The 25,163-nt window shown below is 38.7% G+C and overlaps 1 pseudogene; it reads right to left on the bottom strand.

Annotated features, from left to right (window-relative positions):
* Positions 1–586: 586 nt before the first annotated feature.
* LOC116887916 lies at positions 587–8,182 on the bottom strand (annotated as a pseudogene).
* Between the last annotated feature and the right edge of the window lie 16,981 nt (positions 8,183–25,163).

A 25,163-nucleotide genomic window follows, 5' to 3' on the forward strand; every position in this document is an offset into this window, starting at 1 on the left:
TTCAGTTGTACTGATCAGGGTGCCAGGACAAAAGCCATCCTCACCATTCTCCGTGTATGTGGGTGAGAATTTCCCTCAACTCCGCAGCATATACTTTCATGCTGCCATCATTCCGGTAGCCCTATTTCCCCCCAAGTGAATGACAAGGTATGCTTCATTTGGATCAGATGTTCACACCAATGTGTCTACTCACCCCTGCTAAGAAAGCAAAGAAATTATTTGTATGTGCTCTAGCTCATGTAGAAGCAAGTAGTGGCTGTTGAAATTTGGTGGATGACAGAGCTGTACACTCTTCCAAAGAGACACCCTCATCCCAGTCAGATAGACTGTGGCAGAGGAGAGACCTTCACTCCAGCTCCATGGGCAGGCCCTTAATTTCCAAATCAAACTAAACCAATAGCTTAAACAGATGTAGGTCCATGTGACAGTAAAGACAGTAAAGGAGATTCAAGGTTTTATATTCTTTAGATGTCTACTTATGCTGTGCTGGCTATTAAAAAGTTATGTGCAACTTCAAGATGAAAGGCACCAGCAGTTTCTTAGAAGAGGAGAGTCCTCATCTTCCTGTGATTTAACAAGATAGAATTCACTGGGGCTTCTGACTCAGTCAGCTATTAATTGAATCGGAGTCAATGAAAATCTTGCTGTATTTCAGTGTGAATTTTCTGAATGGAACTCCAGGCAATTTAAACACGAGCCTAATGCCCATTGTCTATTCATTGCCATGATATTTATCTGACATGAAAATAACTTCTTGCATACCTTCCTGAATGATAAACTCAGCACATTCATCACACAGGATCAAGGCAATGAGCATATTATAGCCCTTCATATCAGCTGAATTTTTGTTCCTGATGGCATTCAGCTTCGAATGACACTCATAAAGATAGTCAGTGCCAGCTTATTTTCTGCTGTTCTCCTCCAAGGCAACAAGTCCTCACTGAACCCATTTGGCATTCCACTGTATCGGAATCCCAAGAATCTTGTTCTCTGTATTCTGGGAATTTCGATCTTTGCTTCACTGTGTTGGTAAGAAGGCCACCACCATGGACTACTCAGCCATTCCATATAGTCATCCCTGTTTTCAGGAAATGAATGTTATTCTAGAAGTCATATGCCACCTTAAGCAGCTTTAGAAAGAGGAAACTCACTGCAATGTCACTAGTCGAGAGAGAAACTGCTATACCTCAGCCCTAATAGGAGGCACAGTCCAAGCAACTCCCCACAACTCTGTTCCAGATTCTTCTGTCTCCATCTGCCCTACCACAAGGGTGCCAGAAGAGACTGGGACATACCCTCCCCACTCCTTGATGAGCCCAGAAGTAGCCTCTCAAGGGTAAGCTGAGCTGAGCCAGACCTGGGTCTTCTATGAGGGCACACACTAGCTGTCTCTTCTGCCAGTCCACCCCTCAGCCCTATCCCTGCTGCCACAGTGCCGAAAAAAGGAAGTCAGGAAGGGGGGCTTCTATCTTGACTACAGATGTAAAATCATTTCCTTCAAACACATATTGCTGTGATTCCCCTGCCATGACAAACTGTTTTTATTGGTTATTTTATTTTTTTACATTTCAAATGTTATCCTCCTTCCTGTTTTCCCATCCACAACTCCCCTATCCCATCCCCCTCTCCTCCTTCTTCTATGAGGGAGCTCTCCCACCAACCCACCCACTCCTGCCTCACCACCCAAGCATTCTACTATGCTGGGGCATCAAGACTCCATAGGACCAAGGGCCTCCCCTCCCATTGATGCCAGATAACGCCATCCTCTGCTACATATGTGGCTGAAGCCATGAGTCCTTCCATGTGTATTCTTTGGTTGGTGGTTTAGTCCCTGGGAGCTATGGGGGTCTGGTTTGGTGATATTTGTTGTCTTCCTTTGGGGTTGCAAGCTTCTTCAGCTCCTTCAGTCCTTCCATTAACTCCTCCACTGGGGGTCCTCATGCTTACTCAGATGGTTGGCTACGTGCATCTGCATCTGTCTTGGTCAGACTGTGTGGAGAGCCTCTCAGGGGACAACCATACCTGGTTTGTCCAGCAAGCCTTCTTGGCATCAACAATGCTGTCTGGATTTGGTATCTGTAGATAGGATGGATCCCTAGGTGGGGCAGTCTCTGGATGGCCTTTCGTACAGTCTCTGCTCCACTCTTTGTCCCTGCATTTCCTTTACACAGGAATAATTCTGGGTTAATGTTTTTGAGATAGGTGTGTGGCCCCATCCCTTATCTGGGGGCTGTGCCTAACCGCTGTATATGGTCTGTACAGGTTCTCTCTCCCCTGTGTTGGGTATTTCAGCTAATGGAGTATTACTCAACTATTAAAAAGCAATGACTTCATGAAACTCGCAGGCAAATGGATAGAACGAGAAAATATCCTGAGTGAGGCAACCCAGTCACAAAAGAACACTCATAGTATGTACTCACAGATACATGGATATTAGCCCAAAGCTCAAAATACCCAGGATACAACTCCATATCATACGAAGCCCAAGAAGAAGAAAGACCAAAGTGTGGATACTTCAGTCATGCTTAGAAGGGGCAACAAAATAATCACAAGAGGTAGAGGGAGGTAGGGATCTGGGAAGGAGAGAGGAGGAGGAGGGAAAATGGGGAGAGGCAGGTGTGGGAGGAGACTCTGGAAAAATACAGAGGGTTAGAAAATTGAATGGTGGTGTAGCAGTGGGGGATGGAGAACTGGGGGTAGACACTAGAATGTCCCAGATGCCAGGAAAGCAAGAGGCTTCAAGGACCCAATGGGGATGCCATGAGAAACTTTAACCTGGAATTGAGAGTAAAATAAATACTTTCTCCTTGTGTTGTTTGGTCAAGATATTTTATCACAGTAATAGAAAATGAACTAAGACAAATATCAACATAATAAAAATAAGACATCATACATAACAATTAAGTCTTGTAGCTGATTCTAGAAAAAAATTAAAATGGGAATGATGTGACACATAAAGAAAATTTGAATTTTACGTATAGATGTAAGCTTTAAGTACATTAAAAAAATTTTGTAAAGCACCCAACAGTTAGTTTGTGGGCTTATAGAATACACTAATGGACTCAAACAGAATAGGATTTCTCCAGAGATCCAGGCAGCATCTCACAGGCATGTCAACAGGCAGAAAGGAACCACAGATGTGAATGGGTGTGAGGACTGGGGAGCCTATTACGATTGTGGGCTGGGATCTGAAGAACTAAGTATTCAAATATCTGTTCCAGGTTCCAAACGATAGTAAACACAGTTCACATTTCAGAACTTCAAGTTAGTCACTAAAAATAAAATGGACGTCTGGTCCCATCTGCCAACAATTAGAAGAGATATTGGCCCTGACTATAGTTTTGCCTCTGATGAGAAAAGATCTTGGCTGGATCCCCACAATTCTGCTTCCTTGACCAGCTGTGGACCATCATGCTATGTCCTCAAAGAACATACTGCTCAGAGAATAGACACTGCAGGCCAACATACACTTTCTATTCCATTTCAGTGGTCTCAGTGTAACTCCCTGTTCCTTCTTACTCCACATTCAGGCTGGACTGTGCTGGGAATGTCAGAGAACAGAGTTGTGACTCAGGAGCTGACTCGTGCATAGGTTCTTCTGAATCTTATAAAGATTTAGCCTCTTGATCTCCAATTTTCAGTATGTCATCCTTAAAATCATGCCTAACGGGAAAATAAAGTCTATCTTTAAACCTCATGTTCTTGATGACTTCTATCCAGTGACATCTGTTTTATTTATTTCTTCCTCCCTTCTAGAGTTGAAGAAAACTGAGTGTTCTCCTAGAGTTAGAGTAACACTATTACTCTTTATACAGTGTGACACTCCTCTAATATACAGAACATGGCACCTACTTTATCTGAGTATTTGAACACTTGTTTCAAATTTATTTTATATTTTTAGTTCTGCCAATTCATTGCATTTTTTTTTCAGTTCTGGCAAACCTTGGGCCTCGTACATTCTCACTAAGTGTTCTACTACTGAATTGGTGCTCCAGACTTGCTCCAGTCCTATTTTATTTTGTAGTATTACTGCATAAGTTGAAAACAGTGAGCCAATATTTCTATAGCACCTACTGTGTGCCAAAAACCTTAGAAATATAACAATCTAAGAATGACACGACCTTGGTGTAGTCCAGAAAATGTGAGACAAAAATACAGAAAACAGTCGCAGCAGTAAGCATCTTCGGTTATTTAGTAAGAGGCTAACACAGCAAGCTGAAGACTGTAAGCTTTAGTTGTAAACCAATGGGTTTCAGGGTGTAAAGGAGGTTCCGTGGAGGACAAGATGAATGAAACAAGGGAACAGATGCTCTTAGATAGTAGTCATCCTCAGAATGAACTAAAGTCTGTTTTCTTTTCTACTGTGTGGAGAGAATTAGATCCAGCCTACTTTAGTAAAGTTCAAAACAATGCTGGGTCAATATTTTAACTTATTACCTATAGGTAGAATTTCACTTGCCCTATAGGTTTGACCAAGTATGGGAATGCTTAAAACAACTGACAACATGGGCCAGTGAGGAAGCTGTCTGGTTAGATTTCTGTCAACTTCACATAAGCTAGAGTCATTTGAGTGGAAGGAACCTCAGTTGAGAAAATGCTTCCAAAAGATCAGTGTGTAGAAAAGCTTGTAAGTTATTTTCTTAATTAGTGATTGATGGGGAAAGGCTCATCAACCAATTGTGGGTGATGCCACCCCTGAGCTGGTGATCCTGGGTTCTATAAGAAAGCAGGCCTGAGCAAGCCGTGTTGATCAAGCCAGTAAGTAGTACCCCTCCCCACCCAAAGAAGCCTCTGTATCAGTTCTTGCCTCCAGGTTCCTGCCCTGTTGGAGTTTCTGTCCTAACTTCCATGGAGGATGGACAATGATATGAAAGTGTAAGCCAAATAATCCCTTTACTCACCAAGTCACTTTTGGTCACCAATGTCATTCCAGTAATAGTAACTCTAACTTAAACAGGGGCTCAGAAAGTAAAAGTGCTTGATGCTGTGACCTGTTTAACCTCCAAATCTCAAATGGTAGGAAAGAATGGACTTCCCAAAGTTTTCTTCAGTTCTCCCCATATGCAACAGCCCAGGTGGACCTCCACACATACATGAATGCAAACAAAAAAATAAATAAAAAACAGAGAGAAAAACAGAGAGAGAGAGAGAGAGAGAGCTTACAGCATAGTCCTGGTCGGCCAATGCATAAAAGAATTCAGATATCAAATCAATATACCTTGGTAATTTCCAATTAGCAAATATTCTAGAAATAATATTTATAATGTCAACCAAGGCTAAAATAAAAAAAATCAAGACACAAATCTGACAATATATGTAGTATTAATATGGAACAAAAACCTATAAAAATTATTTAAGGGTATTTTAATATTTGAACAAGTATAGAGATATGTATTGACATGGGCCAGCCAACTAAGTGTTAACATAACGGCTATGCTCTCCAAATTGCTCTATAAATGCTAAAAGATCCCAATAAATCTAATTTGTTTTATTTACATAAAAATTAATGAGATCATTTGAACTTATTTGGATGAGAAAATGCATAAATATGACCAAGAAATTTTGGAAATAAAAGTAGAAAAGAAAGATATGTCCAACAGATATTAAAATTGGTATAAAGCTATAATAACTAAAATTTCATAATTGGTACTAAATATTTTTAATTAATGGAATAAATTGAGAGGATACCAGGAATAGGTACTAGAAATACAGATGGAAATAGATGGCAATACAGATATTGATGTGAGTTGATGTATGGTAGAGGTGATATTTCACATTAATATAGAAAGAATAGTTGGAATTAATTCATAAATTGGGAAAACTTGCTCATCCTTTAAAAAATATTCTTGCCAGGTAGTGATGGCACACATCTCTAATCTCAGATGGCAGAGACAGGCAGGTCTCTGTGAATCTGAGGCCAGCCTGATCTACAAAGCAACTTCCAGGACATCCAGGGGCTAAACAAAAACCCTGTCTTGAAAAGAATCAGCATACACACACACACACACACACACACACACACACACACGTACATGTATTCATTAGTATGTATTCATTCTTATCTGATACTATTTGCAAAAGTAATTCCACATTAATTCAATATCTTAATGTCAAACTATAGAAGTTTTCTAGGGAAATGTTTATAAATTTGGAGTACTAAAGTTCTTAGGTGACAAAATGTAGAAACTATAAAGGTATTTGTGAACTTAACAACCTTAAAATGGAAGCTTTTTCAGCAAAATGTCAATACAAGCAAGTAAAAATAACTGACAGGCTGAAGAAAACATTTCCAAAAATTGAGTGTCTGGTCAAAGAGAAGTAAATCAAAAAGGCCTAATAGTTAAACAAGCGTGGTTGAAATGTATACAAAGGGAAGACGAAGGATTCCAGAATAAAGAATCCAAATGTGAAACATAAAATGATGTTTCAATGTCACTTATAATTCGAGCTATTCTAATTTAATAAAAGAACATTATGCCCATCAAAGTAGCAGCAATTTTAAATTCTGATAGGATTAATACTGATGAACATGTATGGAACACTTTTTATACTCCACTAATAAAAATGTAAATTTGTGTAAAGTTTTTGGAAGACAATTTGATAGCGTCCACTAAGTATAAAATATATGCACTGTTTGTTTGGTTTCTGCTTTTACATAATTAAAAGAAGTATTTTCACATATGCATAAATATTAAATTGGTTATATTACTGGAAACAGTCATAGAGAAATCTAAGATAAACCATGGCATTATCAGTTCTATGATTCATTAATTCAAAATGAGGGAATATTTCTGCAATTATTAACTATGATTTATAATTTCTAATAATCAACTACACATTACTTTGTAGTAACCACCATTCAGCTCACAGAATCAAGCAACCAAGATTTTCAGCAGCTCACTGAGACTGAAGAGACAATGAAGGAGCCTGTATGGGTCTGACCTAGGTCCTCTGCATATATGTGACTGCTCTGTTGCTTAGTATTCTTGTAGGAGTTCCAACAATTGGACCATTTCCCTCCTATAGGGTTGTCTCATCCAGCCTTGATATGAAGAGAGGTACCTAGTCTGACTGTAATTGTTATGCCATACTTGGTTCATATTCATAGGTGGCATGCTCTTTTCTAAAGAAACAGAGGAACAGATCTAGGGATAGGAAAGTAAGGGAGGAGAATAGTTAGAGAGGAGGAGGAATTTAAGTTACAGGATATAATATATGACAGAAATAAGTAAATACATAATGGTACAAAAATGAGATACTAATTTTATAATCATCAAAATTACATTTTAATGCTTTATTGGCATATATTAATTATACACAATAGTGGGTGGTATTTTTATCTTTTTTTCTCCATCTTTATTAAATTGGGTATTTCTTATTTACATTTCGATTGCTATTCCCTTTCCTGGTTTACACACACACACACACACACACACACACACACACACACATATATATATGTTTTACTCTTGCTATGTTTCATACTTGCTATTACCTTATTAGCTTCTTTTATCCCTCTCTTCCTTTTCCACTTATGTCTTCTTCTTCATGTCCTTGATTTATTTATTGGTTACTAAATGTTCAACAGCACCATCGTTACTTACAGAAGCATAGGTGTGGAATTGTTTATAGAAGCATGGGTACTTTTCCAGTGTCTACATTTTGTAGGCCTTTTATAGTTAATCACAACAACTGTGAGTTCAGAAACACTATGGCTCGAAAGTCAGAATTCCACAGCACTCGACCCCCTTCCTTTGGCTCTTACATTCTTTCTACCAAAAATAAATTACATTTTTGGCTGACAAAAAGTTGTTGAACAGTACTCATGTTGTGAAACAATTTACACTTTTCAACAACATAAAATAAAACAAATATGTTTGCATATTGTGACGTCAGATCATCATAAAAAGCAATGCCAAAATAGTACTAAAGGAATAGGAGACTCATTGAAATACTTGGGTGCGATAAAGAGGAGAGCATCAATAGTCAAGGACAGTCTTCTGCCTTTATGAAGGTCTGATACGGGCAAAAGAAGAGAGGTACTGAAAATCTGAGAATACTTCGGCCAAGCTAATATGGAGCCCATGAGCAAAAGTCCGCTGCAGAAATCACCTCTACTATTCCCTGAAGGCTCTGTCTTGAGCTCTGAACATCCTGGAGGAAGCATGACTTCAACATTCATGATGTACTGATCCATACATATTGCAGCTCAGTTTGTCAGTCAACTATATCCCCTGATGCAAGTTCTCTTAAAAGAACAGCTGAATGACCCCTCTCCCTATATACCATGTATCTATACACATTTATGTCTGTAAATGTATGGGGAAAGTCTAGAAGGCTAGCAATATCTAACAACTACTGATAAACAATGGTACATCCCTAAAATAATACTTATAAATAAAAGGAAACATACAAAGATGCATGCAACTTGAACAGATCGCACAAGAATTATGCGGAGTGTAAAAAGCATGAACTGAATGTATCCTTTCCCATTACATTAGTTTAAAAGTTCCCTAAATGACAAAAATATAATTCCAAAGAAAATATCTATAATTTCTACTGTTTGGGGTGAGATAATGAGAGGGAGGATTGATGGAACGTAGAAAATCACAGATGTGGTGTAAGTTGAAGGTTAAAGGGTAACAGACATTCAGTTGTTCTAGAACCACAGAAGCATTAGTTGGAAAGACTTTCTCAACTGAATGGAATCAAAAGTGAACTGCACTAAGTGATAAGTTCCTTTGATCTATATATTTATTCTTTCACCACCAGCAAATTGCCTTTGTTTTTCTAATTATATTATGTCTTGAAAAACTAGAAAATGTTCTGCATTAGTTAAAACCCTGTTGATTGCTTTCTGTGCTGCACACAAACTTTTTCAATTTCATACTTCCCATTTGGCAATCGTTTCTCACATTTACTGATCTATTACAGTCCTATTCCAAAATTCCTGGTCTGTGCCTACATTGTGAAGTATTTCTCTATGATTTCCTTGAGTAGCTTCTAGGGTCCGACACAAAGGTCCTCAAGAGGTAGGTGTGCTGCATCATCTACATGTGAATATCCACTTTTCCCATCAGCATTTGTTGAGGAAGCTGTCTGTCCTATAATGTATTTTTTGTGGAACTTCTTTAATAATAAGATGGCCACAGATGACTATGTTAATTTCTTTGTCCTTTATTATATTCTATTGCTATTACATGCCTGTTCAATGACCACTATTACCTTCTCTTTCTGCAAAATGAACACTGTAGCTTTCAGCTACAAGTAAGACCATGCATGCTTTGTATTTCAGTGTCCATCTTATTTTGCCTAACTCCCAGATTCTCCCAGTTTGTAAAAGAAATGACAGTATTTCTTTGTTTTTTTATGTGCATATTTTCTTTTTCTTTTCTATTTCTTTTTTATTAGATATTTCTTTGTTTACATTTCGAATGTTATTCCCTTTCCTGGTTTCCTGTCCATAAGCCTCCATCCCACCTCCCCTTCTAAAAGGGTGTTCCCCTCCCCATCCATCCCCCCTTTAACCTCCCCCCCGACATTCGCTTACACTGGGGGTCCAACCTTTGCAGGACCAAGGGCTTCTCCTTCCTTTGGTGCCCAAAAGGCTATTCTCTGCTACATATGCAGCTGGAGCCATGGGTCAGTCCATGTATAGTCTTTGGGTAGTGGTTTAGGCCCTGGGAGGTCTGGTTGGTTCACACTGTTGTTCTTATGGGGTTGCAAGCTCCTTCAGCTCTTTCAATCCTTTCTCTAATTCCTCCAACAGGGGGCATTTTCAGTTCAATGGTTTGCTGCTAGCATTCGCCTCTGTATTTGGCATGCTCTGGCTATGTCTCTAGGGGACAGTTATATCCAGGCTCCTGTGAGCATGCACTTCTTAGCTTCATCAATCTTATCTAGTTTTGGTGGCTGTACACACACACACACACACACACACACACACACACACACACACACACACACACATATGCCACATATTAGGACAGACTCTGAATAGCACGCTCCTTTAGTTCTCTGCTCCAAAATGTCTCCATATCCCATCCTATGAATATTTTTGTTTCCCCTTGTAAGGAGTAAAGCATTTGCACTTTGGTCATCTTCCTTCTTGAGCTTCATGTGGTCTGTGGATTGTATCTTGGGTAATTCAAGTTTTGGGGCTAATATCCGCTTATCAGTGAGAGCATACAATGTGTGATTTGCTCGGATTGGGTTACCTCATTCAGGATATTTTCTAGTTCAATCCATTTGCCTATGAATTTCATGAAGTCATTGTTTTTGATAGCTGAGTAGTACACCGTTGTGTAGATGTACCATATTTTCTGTATTCATTCCTCTGTTGAAGGGCATCTAGGGTCTTTCCAGCTTCTGGCTCTTATAAATAATGCTGCTATGAACATAGTGGAACATGTGTCTTTGTTGTATGTTGGAGCATCTTTTGGGTATATGCCCAGGAGTGGTATTGCTGGGTCCTCAGGTAGTACAATGTCCAATTTTCTAAGGAACCTCCAGACTGATTTCCAGAGTAGTTGTAACAGTTTGCAATTCCACCAACAATGGAGGAGTGTTCCTCTTTCGCCACATCCTTGCCAGCATGTGTTTTTGCTTGAGCTTTTGATCTTAGCCATTCTGACTGGTGTGAGGTCGCATCTCAGCGTGGTTTTGATTGCATTTCCCTGATGACTAAGGATGTTGAACACTTCTTTAGATACTTCTGAGCCATTCAATAATCCACAGCTGAGAATGCTTTATTTACCTTTGTACCCCATTTTTAATAGGGTTAATTGGCTCTCTGGAGTCTAACTTCTTGAGTTCTTTGTATATTTTGGATATTAGCCCTCTATCAGATATAGGATTGGTAACAATCTTTTCCCAATCTGTTGGTTGCCGTTTTGTTCTAACGACAGTGTCCTTTGACTTACAGAAGCTTTGCAGTTTTATGTCGATTCTTGATCTTAGAGCGTAAGCCATTGGCGTATTGTTCAGGAAATTTTCTCAAGTGCCTATGTGATCCAGACTCTTACCAACTTTTTCTTCTACTAGTTTGAGTGTATCTAGTTTGATGTGAAGGTCCTTGTACTTAAACTTTGTACAGGGCAATAAGAATGGGTCAATTTACATAGCTGAGGATCCAGCTATACCACTCCTGGGCATATACACAAATGATTCTCCAACATAAAAAAAAAAAACACATGCTCCACTATGTTCATAGCAGCCATATTTATAATAGCCAATGACTTCATGAAATTCATAGAAAACGTTTGGAATTAGAAAATATCATCCTGAGGGAGGTAACACTATCATAAAAAATACACATGGTATGCACTCACTGATAAGTGGATATTAGCCCAAAAGTTTGAATTACCCAAGATACAATCCAGAGACCACATGAAGCTCGAGAAGAAGGATGACCAAAGTGCAGATGCTTGAGTCCTTCTTAAAAGGGGGTATAAAATATTCATAGGAGGAGATATGGAGACAAAGTTTGGAGCAGAGACTGGAGGAATAGCCATTCAGAGCCTGCCTCACCTGGGGACCCAGTCCATATATATACAACCACCAAACATAGACAATATTGATGAAGCAAAGAAGTGCATGCTGACAGGAGCCTGATATCCCTGTATCCTGAGACTCTCAGCCAGACCATGACACATACAGAGGTGAATGCTAGAAGCCAACCACTGAACTGAGAATGGGGTCCCTTGGAAGAGCTAGAGAAAGGATTGAAGGAGCTGAAGGGGTTTGCAACTCCATAAAAACAACAATACCAAGCAACCAGAGCTCCCAGGAACTAAATCACTACCCAAAGTGTACACATGGAGAGACCCATGACTCCAGTTGCATATGTAGCACTTGTTGGGCACCAATGGGAGGAGAAACCCTTGGTCCTGCCAGGATTGTACCCCCAATGTTATAGGAGAATGTCAGGGCATGGAAAGGGGATGGTTTGTGAGGGGGTACCCTTATAGACGAAGATGGAGGAGGAGGGGATAGGGGTCTTATGGACAGGAATCCAGGAAAGGGAATAACATTTGAAATGTAAATTAAAAATCCAATAGATTAAAAAAACTGTTGTCATTTATAAGACTTGCCTTTGTCATGGTGTCTGTTCACAGCATTAAAACCACAACTGAGACACCTATGTATGTGTGCATGCATTTATCATCTTTGTTTATCTGTCAGTTAATGTCTCAGTTGATTCCATATCTTAACTGCTATATATAGTGCTAAAATAAAGCCTGTCTTCTTTTGTGGGATCCATATTCACTGTCTAATAGACACTTTGTCCCTGACCAATCTCTTTTAGTCCATGTCACCAAAAACACAGAAGGTTTTCAACCATAATTTCCTGTATCACAATGCTATGCCACAAGTGTGGATTCCCCAGGAGTAAAGTAAGAAAAGTGGAACAGCTCCTCCATATTGGTTACTGTCTCAAAATTAAGATTCCTGCCCTACACATCAGTTGCTTTTCTTTGCTACTCAGCAATCTTGGACCATTTTTTCATTGTATTATCCATAGGGTTTACTTTTATTATTTCAGCCATTGGTTCCTTAAAACCTCATTTCTCTATTTAGGAGTCAGTAGTAGAAATATATACATCAAATTCATACAGTTATTATGTGATATACTGTGGCCTCAAAAGTAATTCTTTAGCTAACTGTAGTAGTTACCTGTTATAGCAGCACTTAGGGGAACTGAGGAAGTGACACTGTCATGAGCGCAATGCCAGCCTGAGCTATACACAGCAATACCATATCTCAGAGAGCAAAAAGGAAACTGTCCTTTACACTATACAATTGCTTCTAAGTTAATACTTGCAAAACGTATACGAAGCATTGCTGCTAAAGTTTTACCAGCAATTATCACGATATTTCCACCTTGAGAATAATTATCAGGTTATTCTGTGGCAATGACTAACACTTAGACCAGTAAAATGGCAAAGCCATAGAGTTGTATGCCCTCCCTTAAGTCAGTTCCTTTTGAATCACCATTTTCTTCTGAGAGCTTTCCCTCCAGCTTTATAGAGTCATAAACATCATGGCACCAGCTTCCCTGGGCACAAATTGCTTTAAGAAATTGATTTATACTCATTGAACCACCAGAGACAAGGTTAGAAACCCGAGTCAATTTATTAATTTCCAATGAGCAGCATCCCTCCTGAGCCAGCTGAGAAATCATGTTGGCTTACCATGATCAAAAGATTCAGAGTGAAGACAGGCAGGACAAACTGGATATTTAGAAAGAAAACAAGTTTGGAATCCCAAAAGCTGTTAGAGTCTGTACTCCTAGTCACCTCTTGCTTAAGTTACAGTTATCTACTGCCTGCTCCTGCCTGAAACCAGGGAAGACATTTTAGACTCAGCAGCATATTGGACTCTGGAGTCAGAATTTCTTCCCAGTTTAATTGTGAAAGTTTTTAATCTGGTTACTCTTGAATTTGAGACTCTTTTCTGACTTGTTCCTGTTCTATTCAATTATATTCCAGGGAATTTTTAAAAGCTGGTGCACAAAATAGTTGGTTTTCTTCTGACATCTTCCCACGTGGCTATTATCTCACACTCACTACTCATTACATCCTCTTATTCGTTCCTCACCACAAGTCTTTATTATGTTTTTAGGGTGGCTTGGATGGATCCCAAAGTTTTACATAGCAAGCAAGCACTCTGCTATAGAGTTATGTTCCCACTCTGTTCCAGAGCTAATTTCTCCTATAGTTTATGTCATTCCAGTCAGAGTCTTGATCTGACCTATCTGTATCCCAGGCTCTCCTCTCACTTTTAGCAACCATCCCCTCACCAATTGAGCCTCCAAAAACTATGCCATGGTCTGTTATATCACTTTGGCCCATTGTCAGTGTTACTGTCATAGTCATCATCATCATAATCCTCACCACCACCACCACCGCCACCACTACCACCACCATTATCACCTTTATAAATTAAGGCTTTTTTTAATCTTCAACATTTACCCTTTTATTGAAAATAGATTCTTTTCTCGTACAATATATTCTGATTAGTTTACCTTCCCTCTACACCTTTCATGTTCTCCCTACCTAGCTTCTCATCCAGATCCCCTCAGTTTCTGCCTCTCACTAGAGAAGAACAGATTTCTAAGATATAACAACCAAACATGATAAAGTAAGATGATAAGATGAAGCAAAAACTATCATATTTAAGTTGGACATGGCAGCCCAATAAAAGGAACAGAGAAGGCACAAGAATCAGAAACCCCACTTGTTCACACAATCAGGTGTCTCATACACATACTAAACTGAAATCAATAATATATACACAGTGGACCTAGTGCTGGCCCATGAAAGCCCTATGTAGGCTGCTTCAGTCTCTGAGTTCATATAAGGTTTTTCTCAGTTGATGTAGAGGGCCTTGTTCTCCTTGTGTCTTCTATCCCCTCTGGCTCTTATGCTCTTTCTGCTCCCTTTCTGTAGGGTTCCCTAATGTTCAAAGAAAGGGATTTGATGGAGATAACCAATTTAGAGCTGTGTATTCCAAGGTCTCTCTCTATATCTCTGTATGTGTGTATAATGTCTGGTTGTGGGTCTCTATATTCTCATCTGCTGCAGGAGGAAGCTTCTCGAACGATAACTGAATAAGGCACTGACCTATGAGTATAGTATATCTATTAGGTGTCAGTTTATAACAACTGTTTTTTGTTTGTTTGTTTTAAGACCAGTAGTGTTCAGTTTTACCTTAGGTCTCTTGGATATCTAGTCTCTGGTTCTTGTTCACCCAAGCAGTGTTGAGTATGGGATCCATCTCATGGAGTGGGGCTTAATTCAAATGAGATATTGATGGGTTACTCCAACAAGCTTTATGCTACTATTTCCCTAGTATATTTTTGTGGCAAGATGGCATTGTAGATTAAAGAGTTTGTGGCTGGATTGATGTTTACACTTCTTTTGAGAGCCTACATATTACCTTGACATACCAAAGACACTAAAACATAGGGGTGAAAGTTCTATGTAGGCACCAACTTGACCTCCCCATGTTCAATGAGTCCTGGGTGTTGGGTGTTGTCTTCAGCAATGAGGCCTTGCTGTCTGTTTGTGAAGGGCAACTTATTGTCTTGGCAACAATCTAGGTTGTTTGGGGATTTCCATGGGACCACTTTAGCCAACAACTCAGTTGAGTATAACCCAGTCCTGGTACTGAAAGCTTCATTTGATGATAAGAGATGGCCAGTTAGGAATCACCTTGGGTGAGGTAACCCAGATCCAGAAAGAAAAATATGGAATGTATTTACTTATATATAACATTAGCCATTAAGTAAATAATAACTAACCTACAGTTTATTGACCCAGATAGGTTAGATATAAAGAAATGAACTTGGGTGGGGGAGACACATGAATGTCCTTGGAAGGTAGAAATAGAATAGATTTTATACTGGGGCATCCAACCTTCACAGGACCAAGGGCCTCTCCTCCCATTGATGTCTGACAAGGCCATCCTCTGCTACATATATAACTGGAGCCATGGGTCAGTCCATGTGTACTCTTTGGTTGGTGGTTTAGTCCCTGGGAGCTCTGGGATGTCTGGTTGGTTGACACTGTTGTTCTTCCTATGGGATTGCAAACCACCTCAGCTACCTCAGTCCTTTCCCTAACTCCTCCTTTGGGGACCCCATTCTCAGTCCAATGGTTGGCTGCAAATATCTGCCTTTGTATTTGTCAGGCTCTGGCACATCCTCTCAGGAGACAGCTATGGGGAATGCCAGAGCTGGGAGGTGGCCAGGAGTCAATGGGTAGGGGAGCACCCTCATAAAGGCAGGGGGTTGGGGATGGGATAGGGGGTTTTTGGAGGGAGAACCAGGAAAGGGGATAATGTTTAAAATGTAGATAAAGAAAATATCCAAGAAAAAATGAAAAAATAGATTTTATAGGTGGACTGGGTATTTGGGGAATGGAGCAGGAAGCTCAGGTAGAAAGCAGGAATGGAGATAGGTTGAGGGAGGTTAAGAACAACAATGTCAACCAAGCAGACGACCCAGAGCTCTCAGGAACTAAACCACCAACCAAAGGGTACACATGGAGGGACCCATGGCTCCAGCTGCACATGTAGCAGAGGATGGCATTGTCTGGCATCCATAGGAGGAGAAGCCTTATGTTCTGTGAAGGCTCATTACCCCAGTGTAGGGGAATGCCAGGGTGCTGAGATGGGATTGAGTGGGTGGGAGTGGGAGCATCTTCATAGAAGCAGGGGGAGGAGGTATGGTGTGGGGGGGAAGCCAATAACTTTTGAAATGTAGATATATAAAGTATCCAATAAAAAAAGGAAACTAGAATTGAGGGACATTTGAGAGACGGTAGAGAAACCTAGTATAGTGAAACTTCCTAAGATATATGAAGGTGATCTTAGTGAAATCTCCAAATAATGAGGAAACTAGAGTTCTGACTGGCCATCTCTTGTCATAAGCTTTCTAATGCATATTTTAGGAGAATTTAAGCTATATGATGTTTACATGGCCTTAGACCTTTAAATCACATCATTTTGAGGAGTTTGTACAACTAACTACTGGTTTAGCAATCCAGTCAGTGGAGTGACATGAGTTTGCATTATAACGCAGGGTCCTTGAAACCTGGACAATGTTGCTCTTGAGATTACACTGAAAATGAATTTGAAGTTTTGTAATCCCTTTCCACTTTTTCTTTCCCATATCTCAAATAAGTCATATTTTTTGTTTCCCTTATTCCCAATGTGAAAGTGTTCTTAATTTAAGGCCTTGCATGCCCTAGTCAACTAGGAATCTTTCCATGGTTTACCATGATCTTCTTCCCACCTTCAGTGTAGGAAAGTTAGAAGAGCTGATTTTATTTTTAAAATAATTTTAAGGCCAACTACTGTGAATGATTAGTTAAATCTTTAAAGCCTTTTAAGCCTGGCTTTTTCAGATTTACAGCTTTCTCTTTAAGGAAACATATACTTATCTACTTGGGGATCAGTTCCTCTACCTTCTTGCCTAGAAAACCAAATAGAAAACAGCAAGAAGCAATAAAAAAGGAGTCCACATATACTGGAAACACTAGAGTTTCCTTTGCTCTTTGAGGTCAACAGAAATTGATTTCAACAGAAAGATTTTGTCACACAACTCCCTCTGCACAAATTTCTATTTGATGTTTACAAGGAAAAATAACTAGATTCTAAGATTTTTATGTCTTTCTTTCCTCCCCAGTTCATTTATTCTAAAAACCAAACCAATAAGGGCATATTAAAGTAACCCTTTCTTCCTGGGACATTCCAACATTCAGAATAGTCCCTGTCTCTGTCTCTGTCTCTGTCTCTGTCTCTGTCTCTCTCTCTCTCACTCTTTCCCTCTCCCCCTTCTCCTCCCCTTCCCCTCCCCCTCTCCTACTCCCTCCCTATCTCCCTCCAAAGCCATTGATAACATAATACTTTCAGACTTTCGAATCTCTAAAATTAAAATTCCCAGTAGCAGGTTCCTACTCTCTGAGCCTTAATGAGCCACCCTCCTAAAATGAGTAATAAACTAGGTATCTTAGTTTCATTTCTATGAAATGATACAGTACCTGACAAAACCAAATTAAGAAGAAAAATGTATTTTATCTCACAGTTCTACATTATAGTATATCACTGGGTGGAAGGCACAGTGGCAGGAATTTGAAAAAAAAATACTGATTACATTGCATTCACATCCATGAAGAGAAATGAATTAATCCATGCATGCTAGTATCTCAATTGGCTTTCCATATTCTTATACAGTCTGGGTTACCCTGCCTATGAAATTCTGCCAACCACAATGGGCAGATTTCCCCTCTTTAATGAAACAAAATCAAGTTAATTCCTCCAAATATGCCCACATGCCAACATGATATACATCAGCAGTTCTTAACTTGTAGGTCTTAATACCTTTGAGGGTCTAATGACTTCTACTTCACCCTTAAAACTTTGTCTCCTTTATTTAAAAAATCATGAAAGACTCCTATGGTGTTTTGTTGAGGCATCATCTGTAGGAGGACACCTGATGTTTGAAGAGTGGATAAATAGGAATCGATGGACAGTGAAGTACTCTTGCATAGCTAGCTTTGCAATGCTCTGTTGGTTTCATGTTTGGTATCCTGATACTACTGAACTGGACTGCTGGTACCCTGACAAATGGAGATTGGAGTTGCCCCAAAAAACCACTTCTAAGCAAGTCTACATCCCCTTGTCCTATTTACCATCTTTGCTTCCCTACCTTTGGATGGTGGACTAGAAGGGGTGCTCAAAGCACTTGAGAACTCTTATTAAAAGTAGGTTTTGAAAAATGTCTAAGCCTACATTAGCTAGTAAGGAAGGATGAATGGATCTGAGAGACCTTAAAGGAGGGGAGTAAATATGATCAAAATACAAAATTCTCAAAGAAAATACATTGTACAAAATTCTCAAAGAACTAATAAAATGAGAATGTCTTAAATACTAAGAGGCTTCAGAATTTCAGAAAGAGTCAAGGATTATAAAACAGAGACCTTGGCTTGGAGAACATTTATTTTTTTAAAGTAATGATGCGTTTATACTCCTTTTTTGTTTCTATGTGCTCATAATAACAAATACCATTTTTTAAACAACAAACTCTTGCTATGGTTTGAATATTGTTTAGTTGTGCCCCAAAGATCCACACTAAAAGTTTATTTCCCAGGTATGTCTAAAAACTTAAGAGGTGGGACTTAGTCAGAAACTTGGAGTGGAACAGCATTCCCCATCAACCTCAAGATAGTTCTCAGGATAGGTTTGTTATAGAAGGAAGCCTAGATAGAGACCCTTATACTCAGAATTTGTTGCTATAATAGCTATTCCCATTTCTTAAGCTCCTAATGACAGGCCAAATTACAACTTATCCACAGTATTTCATAGATCAATTAAGTGTATTGGGGATATTTACAGAGAATAAATGAGTAAAGACTGACAAGACTGTGTATGACCCAAAAGCAGCTTGGATAACTGCTTCTCATCTGGCTGTGTCAATATAGCACCCTTCTCCTATTCTTCCCCAGTGTGTGTGTGTGTGTGTGTGTGTGTGTGTGTGTGTGTGTGTGTGTGTGTGTGTGTGTGTGTGTGTAGCCCCCGAGACCATGAAAATTAGCCAGAGTTCTTACAATACGGCTGTGGAGGAACAGTTGAAACTCAAGTGAGGATCCCAAAGGCGTTATATAAAACAATGATATGTAGGAGGACTTGCGATTAAGAACATTTACTCTAATGAAGATAATAGCAGTTTGGCTCAGAGAATAGTGCATTACAACAGTTTCACTGTCTATACAAGCTTCTATCCAAATGTGGTGCCATGCACTGACCTCACCAGACAGTAAATCAGTGAAGCTAAGCCGTCTTGAACATTAAATCTCCCCAAACTGTGAGTTAGATAAATCTCCATCTCATTCTTGTTTAGCTAGTAAGTATGCCTCGGGTATTTCATTAAGATAATAATAATAATAATAATAATAATAATAATAATAATAATAATAATGGAATACTGAATTGTGTTCTTTCTATTTCAGTGAAATCTTTTAGGTTTGTGTTTATTTGTTTTCTTAGGAATAACTTCTTATTTGAGGTTTTGCTTATTTGCAAAAAAATACTATTTCTTGGTGAATTGTTTCCTACTTTCTACTATCTATTTGTCCTAATACTTTGTTCCTCTGTCTGCATTATGAAAATCTTGAATGTTATCTGTCTTTAAAGCAAATGTCTATAGGAACTAGATGGACCCTGTAAGACTGACTCTGTAAGTCTGTCCTCCAGCTAGCCTTGTGGTTGGGATGGTCTGCAAGTTCCTTCTCAGAACAAAGTCCCTTTGGAAAAAGCTTGCCCAGGCTCCAAATTATAAAACCTTATGAGGGGTTCAGGTCTTGTTTCTGTGTCCTTGAGAACTTCCTGATATTTTTTTTTTCAACCCTCTCAAAATCGGTAAGTTTTAGAATTTATCAGTAATTTCGACCTACATAATTTCAATGATCATGTACAGATTTGTCACCCATATATATAAATAAATATATATAATATATGTGTGTATGTTCCTTGTATATATATGATATGTATATATAGATATACTTTGTATATATATGTATATGTATATATAGATATACTATGTATATCTTTAAAACAGACACAGTTTTATGTAGAAAAAATTGGCACCATAGAGGCCACATAGGACACACATACACATATACATTTATATATATATATATATGTTTCTCTTTGAAAGGTGACTTTTAAGCAATAAAAAACTAACTAACCCATACTCTGCATTAATGAATATTAGAGCCTTCTAATTGCTTTCCTTAATATACTTGAGCTGATATTTCCTTAATTAGCCCTTTTAGAAGACATTGACGATTCACTTTCAAATGTATATATCTATATATATATGTGTGTGTGTGTGTGTGTGTGTGTGTGTGTATGTGTGTGTGTGTGTGTGTGTGTAAACTCTGCATGCATGCATGTGTATGTCCTGTGCATGTACAGAGCAAAAAGATGTTAGGTTTCCTGAAGGTTAGGTTTCCTGAAGGTTACTAGTGTAACAGGGAACAACAGGCAATTGTTGTATGCTACCCAGTGTGGGTGCTAAGAACTAAACTCTGGTCCTTCCTCCAGATTGGGATGCTATGTTATTAACAATCATATATATGCTAGTTGGCTTTCTCTTACATTCATGTAATATTTTTTCTTTTCTTGGCCATAAAATTGTGAAAAATAACTCATTGTAATTTAAACCAGTTATTATTCATATAGCCTAAAAAATGCAGTTTAGATAAACAGTCAAAACAATAAACAGTCATGAAAGAATGAAAAGTTATTAAGTTCCACTTTGTGGACAATAAAAAGTATATTTTTATAATAGCTTATAATTGCAGCTATTAAATAATAAAAGTCTTCAATTTTAAGATAAAATTTTCATGTGTTTCTATTAACTTCTAGTTGGCTAAAAATAGTTATACTATGTTAGTTTGCTTAGGACCAAAGATAAATTTCTAATGATTCAAATTTCTTAAATTGCTCCATATTTACTTTTATGAAAAAAATATATTTTCATTATTGCTATAGCTTCTTCAAAGTCAAAAAAGTATACTTATAAAGCTGTATCTAAATAAATAAAATGAGTATAACAGATTGTTATGGACAAATGTGATTATTTAAGTTTTCAAAGTTACCATATTTCATTAACATTTTGAATTCAACATAGATATTGAAGTTATTTTAAAAAAATTAAAGCCTTATATAATAAATTACATATTTTGTGTCTATATTTGTCTAGATTCATTAAAAATGGATTTACTCTATTTTTTTTTACTGCTATTTTCCTTTTTTCCCATCTTTATTAAATGGGGTAATTCTTATTTACATTTCAAATGTTATTCCCTTTCCTGGTTTCCAGGCCAACATCACCCTAACCCCTCCCCCTCCCCTTCTACATGGGTGTTCCCCTCCCCATCCTCCCCTCATTACCGCCTTCCCCCAAGAATCCCGTTCACTGGTGGTCCAGCCTTGGCAAGACCAAGGGCTTCCCCTTCCACTGGGGCCCTTATTAGGCTATTCATTGCTACCTATGCAGTTGGAGCCCATTTGCAGACACAAAACCCAGAAACTATTGCTGATGTCAAGAAGCCCTTCCTAACAGGAACCTGGTATTGCTGTCCCCTGAGAGGCTCTGCCAGAGCATGACCAATACAGAGGTGGATGCTCACTGTCAACCATTGGGCTGAGCAAAGGGACCCCCAGTGGAGGAATTAGGAGAAGGCCTGAAGAAGTTGAGGGTGTTTGCAACTCCATAGGAAGAACAACAAATATCAACCAACCAGATGCCCCAAAGCTCCCAGGGACTAAACCACCAACCAAAGAGTACATATGGAGGGACTCATGGCTCTAGCTGCATATGTAGCAGAGGATTGTCTTATCTGGTATCAGTAAGAGGGGAGGCCTTTGGTCTTGTGGAGACTCGATACCCCCAATGTAGGGGAATGAGAGGTGAGTGAGGCAGTAGTGGGTGGGTGGGGGGAGCTCCCTCATAGAAGCAGTAGGGGGGGGGATGGGATAGGGGGCTTGTGGAAGGGATACTGGGAAGGGGGATAACATTTGAAATGTAAATAAATAAATAACCAATAAAAAAGAAATTTTAAAATGCAAAAAAAAAGAAAAAGAAAGCAAAGGAGAAGAAAATAAAGAGATGGGGGAAATTAGGAGACTTTAGGCATAAAACAATACTTAGAGCCATGTGAGAACCCATAACTATATTCTCAATAGTGGCACATGTTTGAAGGAGCTGAGGTAGTAGGATCATAAAGTAAGGGCCAGTCTGGGCTACAGAATAAAATCCTATCTCCTCCAAAAGAAAAAAACAAATCACTCTCAGACTGTCTAATTGATGGCACTAAATAAATCTAAATAAAATTTTGAAAACGAAATGTTTTGTGGAAATATTATTAAATCACTGGTTGTACAGTTTATAGATGTTATTTAGTATATTCCAAAACACACGCCCCAATTATCAACACTATCCTGGCAAAACAGAATTGGTGTGCATTCAATAATCAGTATGTCAAAGACTCCTTGAAGACCAACCTCCAAATGTGCATTATTCAATTATCTCATGCAATAGTTCTATTCCTGTGACCAAAACAACTTATAGAAGAAAGTGTTTATTGAGGGTTTGCTTAACGTTCCAGAAGTTTAGATCATAATCAATCATCATGGTTTGAAGTACAACAGGTAGACAGGAATGTTGCTGGAGCAGTGGGTGAGAATCTATATCCTGATGTAAGGAGGCAGAGAAAGTTGTTCTGCTAATTATGGTTAAAGTTCACCATGACTGGATAGCTTCTGGGTTTGGTACAATATGGGAGACTCCCTTCATTAGCAAGTTTTCTCCTTCTCTGGCCTTGTCTGGGGAATTCTAAGACCACATATATGCCTCTATCTCAGGAAAGCCAGCCATGTAGCCTCAAATAGTTTGTAGGATCAATTTCCTTTCTCCTTACAAAACCTGTTTAGCCAACATCTGAGATTCTTGAAATGCTTCCCCATGTTAATGAGGCATTCCAGGTACCCTAATTCCCAGCCAATGACCTTTGCTCATCCTGATGTCCCTACACTCAATCCCCCAATACTTTATAATAATCTTTTAATCACCCTAAGTTGATCTGCCTACTGACTGCAGGTCCCCATGTGGTTGCTTCACTGTATTGTTGTCTCCAAATCCCCTATTAGATGTCTCTGCTTCCACTGTCCTCATCGATTGTTTTGGCTAAGGATTAATAAAAGCATGGAGACCCACAGAAAGTGACTAGGTTTGTTGTGGCCTTTTGAAACCTCAAAGTGCCTTCCTTTCCCCAGTGACACATCTCCTCTAACAGACCACACTTCTTAACCGTTCTCAAAATACCATTCCCACCAACTAGAGACCAAGCAGTAAAATATAGAGTCTATGGAGACCATTTTTATTCAAATCATTACATAGGCTTTAAATACTTTCAGGTTGTTATTTGCTCCTTTCAGGGCAGAATAAATCCTTTTCCTAACTAGAAAGCTACCACCCTATGACTGACCCATTTTTGCCCCCCAGTTTCCATCCTATTTCTATCCCACTTCATTCTACTGAGTCCTCAAATCTCCAAAACTGATTGACTTCTTCAACTTGGAAAACTTCATTTATCTTGTGAAGGAACTCTATGTTTTTTATTTTTCCAGAAAATTTCATGAAAATGTTCATCTCTATGCTCTCAGAAAAAAATAGAGAGGACTAATAAAGTTATAAAACTAAGACTAAAATCATTCTCAGAAATTATTGGACTTTCAGATTTTAAATTATTACAATTTGCTCTGATGCTCTCTGGGATCCACAGGTTACCTTCTTATAAAATCATCATAGGTTATTACATTTCTTTAGATAACAAGCAAAGTTAATTATGATTTATTACTACAAGGGAGTCAATCTATTCTTCAAACTTTGTCTAGAAGCAATAGGTGCATTTCTAAAACATTCACCTAAAAGCCTCTACATAACTTAAAATCTTTAGAATCACTCTTTTCTAAAAGATGCAGGGAAAATATTCTGGAGGCCTTGATTTAAAAGAGCTTTTCAGCAAGCCTTGGCAATACACATCCATAATGCCATCACTCTAGATGCTGAAGCAGGAAGACCTCAAGTTGGAAGGCAGCCCAGGCTGTATAGTAAGAATCTATGTCTCAGAAAAACAAACAAACCTTTTATCAGGTGTTGTTAATGACTGACATATCAATAAAATGTTAAGTTATGTCTTTCTGTTTCCACCTGCACCCAGAACTGACTCTGGGACACAGATCTCTATACCCAAATCCCATGGGAGAGAACTGAACTCTCAGAAGGGAGGACAATCCTGAGAGCACAGGTGAGACCACCACTTCTGTCCACATTCCTGACCCAAGAGGAATATATCAGCAGCCCTTTGGCCATAGCTTATGCTGTAAGATCAAGAAGCAAGGAACATAGAAAATCACAGATATAGTGTAAGTGGATTCAATGCAATCCCATCAAAATTCCAACTCAATTATTCATAGAGTTAGAAAGGGCAATGTGCAAATTCATTTGGAATAACAAAAAAACACAAGATAGCAAAAACTATCCTCAACAATAAAAAAACTTCTGGGGGAATCACCATTCCTGACCTCAAGCAGTATTACGGAGCAATAGTGATAAAAACTATATGGTATTGGTACAGAGACGGGCAGGTAGATCTATGGAATAGAACTGAAGACCCAGAAATGAACTCACACACCTCTGGTCACTTGATTTTTTACAAAGGAGGCAAAACTATCCAATGGAAAACCGATAGCATTTTCAACAAATGGTGCTGGTTCAAATGGAGGTCAGCATGTAGAAGAGTGCAGATCAATTCATTCCTACAAAGCTTAAGTCCAAGTGGATCAAGGACGTCCACATCAAACCAAACACATTCAAACTAATAATAGAAAAAGTGGGGAAGAGTCTAGAAAACAGGGGCACTGGAGAAAATTTCCTGAACAAAACACCAATGGCTTATGCTCTAAGATCAAAATCAATAAATGGGATCTCATAAAACTGCAAAGCTTCTGTAAGGCAAAGGAAACTGTCATTAAGACAAAACGACAACCAACAGATTGGGAAAAGATCTTTACCAATCCTATATCTGATA

The sequence above is a fragment of the Rattus rattus genome, chromosome X (assembly GCF_011064425.1).
Source record: "Rattus rattus isolate New Zealand chromosome X, Rrattus_CSIRO_v1, whole genome shotgun sequence".
Taxonomy (NCBI): Eukaryota; Metazoa; Chordata; class Mammalia; order Rodentia; family Muridae; genus Rattus; species Rattus rattus.